At 36.4% G+C, this 4,215-nt stretch overlaps 1 protein-coding gene across 1 annotated transcript in view; it reads right to left on the reverse strand.

Annotated features, from left to right (window-relative positions):
* Nucleotides 1–4,215, reverse strand: part of SPEN (spen family transcriptional repressor) — a 56,410-nt gene that overhangs the window by 26,994 nt on the left and 25,201 nt on the right. The window contains exon 2 of the mRNA XM_012662572.1: nt 1,594–1,754. The gene's annotated coding sequence lies outside the window, so the exon portion shown is untranslated. The remainder of the gene's footprint in view (nt 1–1,593; nt 1,755–4,215) is intronic.

A 4,215-nucleotide genomic window follows, 5' to 3' on the forward strand; every position in this document is an offset into this window, starting at 1 on the left:
AGAGCGAGACCCCCATCTCTACCAAAAAAAATAGAAAAAATTAGCCAGATGTGGTGGAGCACACCTGTAGTCCCAGTTACTGGGAAAGCTGAGTCGGGAGGATCGCTTGAGCCCAGGAGTTTGAGGCTGCAGTGAGCTATGATGACACCACTGCACTCTAGCCTGGATGACAGAGCAAGACTCTATCTCAAAAAAACAAAACAAATAAAACCCTTAAAACATAAAAATTTTACATATGGATTTATAATAAAACTGTGTTAATTAAGAAGGAAAGCCATATTTCTAGCTTTTCAAGCATCATCTCAATGATAAAATTGTGTAGGAAGTGTCATGTAACATGCTAAGCAATTTTGGTATCTTTTACACATGAATCATACTATGGGGGGGGGTCTTGTGTTAATTTGTCTCACTATAACAATGAAAGGTATACAAAAAGGCAAGCCAATTTTACCCCTTCTCCATTTCTAAATTACTAATCTAAATCAAAAGTTCATAAACTTTTGTGTCTTAATATCTCTATTCACAAACCTGGTATGTAAGTTTCATAGGCAATTCTAACAAATAATTTAACTGAAATACACTTAGCCAAGAAATACTTAATTTGGTCTTTGTTGGTTTGACTGTGCACTGAGAGTTCTAACTTGTGTACATGCTTAATATGCCCAAGGTAAGGATAACAGCATATATTGTCAACTGTCAATTAAAAACATGAGTAGAGACTATAGAATAGGTTCTAACTGGATTATTAATCATGACTTTCCTCATTTAAAATGCTAGTATTTTAAAATGGGTTTCCTATAAGAATTTTATGCTGGAAATTCCTTTCATGTAAGGCAGGACTTTAGGCCAACATAATAAACCTAACTGAAAATAGTATCAGTATTTCATCATACCAAATTTCCTCCAATACCAACATATTTAATCCAGAAACATATTTATTCAAAAATAAACAATGCTTTCTTTATATATCATCCATGATCATACAATCCTTATATGTATATATATGCACATAATAAACAATGTTTATGTAGATACATGTATATAGTATGTATAAGGAAAACATCATCTACCATGCAATCTTTATATACATACATGGACAACAAACTAAAACTACATAAAGTTACAATAATCACTTCCTTTTTTTTTTTTTTTTTGAGACAGTGTCTCACTGTGTTGCTCGGGCTAGAGTGCCGTGGCATCATCCTAGCTCACAGCAACCTCAAACTCCTGGGCTCAAGCGATCCTCCTGCCTCAGCCTCCCGAGTAGCTGGGACTACAGGCATGCGCCACCATGCCCGGCTAATTTTTTCTATATATTTTTAGTTGTCCGATTAATTTCTATTTTAGCTCTTGCTCAGGCTGGTTTCAAACTCCTGAGCTCAAACAATCCGCCCGCCTTGGCCTCCCAGAGTGCTAGGATTACAGGCGTGAGCTACCGAGCCTGGCCCACTTCCTTTTTCTTACATAGCATTAAATGTTAATGAACCACTAAAGAAAAACTTGTTTTTACTACAAAGTATAAAATTCAAGTTGGCCTATCTTCTCATTCGTCGGCAATAGCACTGAGGTAACTACAGTCATACAATATTTTACCTGTAGAGCGTACTGGAAGATTCTGAACCTTGATCCCAAAACTTTTACGGGGCTCATCTTTTTCCAAAGATGAAAGCAACTGGGAGGTGGGTGCCGGTACTGCTGCAGACTGAACTGATCGTGCGGGAGAGTCATCACTTGAACTACTGCTGGAATCACTGCTGCAGAAGGGCAACAACAACAAACTTCAGTAAAAAGACAGAGAAAATGGGCAGTATATTAAACTTCTTAAAATTGACAAGTAGCAATAACTACCAGGCTAAACTTTAGGACTAGGATTTCTGGAGGCCCTATATTCTCCACATCTATCTCATACTCTATCTTCAGAGATGGCAGAAGACAGTAAAAGTGGAAGCAAAAGAAACAGTCTTTTATCACCACATGCCATCTAAAAGGCAAGTGCTGCATTCTATGAATAATTTTTTTCAAATGAAATAAGACTAGTGAATGCAATTCACTTAGTGTAATAATAATAGAATAGTGGATATATGGGTTTTGGATTCAGAGATCTAGATTCAAATCTGGGCTCAGACATAAAGCATGTGTCCTTGGACAAATCACTTAACCTCTTGCTAAGCCTCAGTAAAATTAGTTTCCTATTATAATTTTATACCCAAAGTTATTTCATGTAACATAGGACTCTAGGCCAACATAATAAAACTAAATGAAAATAGTATTTCTAAAATTTCTTCATACCGAATTTCCCTCAATACTAAATGTATAAAATACCTAACTGCTCAAGTGGCAAGAATAAAACAAAGAAAGAAAGAAAAAAAAACCCAAATGTATAAAACAGGAATAATAATAGTACCTATATCTCACAGGCTTAAGAATTAAATAAAATAACCCAATGGTTTAGAGTTTGGAATATGACAGGTACCCAATAAATGAAGCAGCACTGCTCTGTTACTATTAGTTGTAGCAGTAGCAGTACTACTACCTCATGGGTAAACTGATTTTTAGGAAAACAAATATCCAAAATAATCTTCCAGGTAATTATAATTTTTAAATCTTTAAAGGACTAATGAAGAACCATTATTAAATTAAGGGCAAGAGCAGAATTTCTGGTTATTGAAATAATTAATGAGGCAATAAAACAAGTTTGATACAAGTTTGTATTATAGAAATGAAGAGAAAGATGATCAATGGTAATAATGATTTTAAAATAAAGTACAAAATAGCAATAGAAATTAGATTTGTTACAAATGTCATCATACTCTCTTGGTGAATACCACAACAATTTTGAAACAGGATGTAGAATTTAACTGTCAGCATCGCCTGCTATCCAATTTGAAGTAGTAACTAGAAGGGGCAATAGGTTTTAAAATGAATTATGAAATGATAAAATGGTACAAGTTTTGAGTTCCCATTCTGACATACTAACCTAAACTGCAATGTACATCCCCAATACAGCAAATTAACATTAAATGCACCACGGATTTAGAGATCCTGAATCTAAATAAAGGCACAAATTTAGATCCCCAAATACTTTTTAGTCCTACTAAACTGACAGAAAGCCCAAATGCCCAGAATGTGTCAATTTTACTTTTTAAAAATTTTTGTTTTCACGATTTTATTAAAACTAAAGAAGCACAACAGTTCATCAAAGCATGTGATACAGTATTCAGTTGTTTCTAAGGCCAAAAATAGTTAACATGCTGGGCGCAGTAGCTCATGCCTGTAATCCCAGCACTTTGGGAGGCCAAGGTGGGAGGGCTGCTTGAGCGCAGGAGTTCAAGACCAGCCTGAGCAAGAGCGAGACCCCATCTCTACTAAAAATAGAAAAAGTTAGCTGGGCATGGTAGCACACGTCTGTAGTCCCAGCAATGGGGGGCTGAGCCAGGAGGATCCCTTGAGCCCAGGAGTTTTGAGGTTGCAGTGAGCTATGATGATGCCATTGCACTCTAGTCGGGATTGTATCTCAATCAGTCAATATAAAAATAAAAAATAAATGAGCAATTAAAGCAATTAGGAAACCTCGCAATTAAAAGAGAGAGCCCATTTGATAAAAGCATACATAATCTCAAGTGATGATTTTCCAGCAAACTCCCTTAACATAATCAATACCTAAGCTTGGGTCAAGAGGAAAAATATTCATAGTGCTTTTCATCAGGCTTGGGCTATTCAAAATGCTTCCCTCAGATGAGAGGGGAAAAAAAATCTCCTAATTTCTTGACTGGAATACATTACCACACCAGGTAATAATCCCTCTAGATCCCATTTTTTTACAAGTCAAAATTAGTACAGCAATCCTTTAAGTGTGGTTTGAGGAACTGTGAGGACCCAAGATCCTCTTACGGGATCTATGAGATCCTCCTTATTTCAACTACATTATCTGTGTGAGGCCAGATTTTCTTCATATACCTCACCCGAAAAACCTTATAATTACAGTATGAATACAGAATTAGTCATTATTAGTCATGAGTCATTAGTCATTTGGGCCCAGGAGTTCAAGACCAGCCTGGGCAACATAGTAAGACCCTGTCTCTACAAAAAATTTTAAGAATTAGCTGGGCATGGTGGCACATGCCTGTAGTCCTGGCTACTCAAGAGGCTGAGGCAGGAAGATTGCCTATGCCTAGGAGTTCAAGGCTACAGTGAACTATGATCATGCCACCACAT

Source organism: Propithecus coquereli, unplaced genomic scaffold (genome assembly GCF_000956105.1).
Source record: "Propithecus coquereli isolate 6110/MARCELLA unplaced genomic scaffold, Pcoq_1.0 Scaffold77, whole genome shotgun sequence".
NCBI classification, from domain to species: domain Eukaryota; kingdom Metazoa; phylum Chordata; class Mammalia; order Primates; family Indriidae; genus Propithecus; species Propithecus coquereli.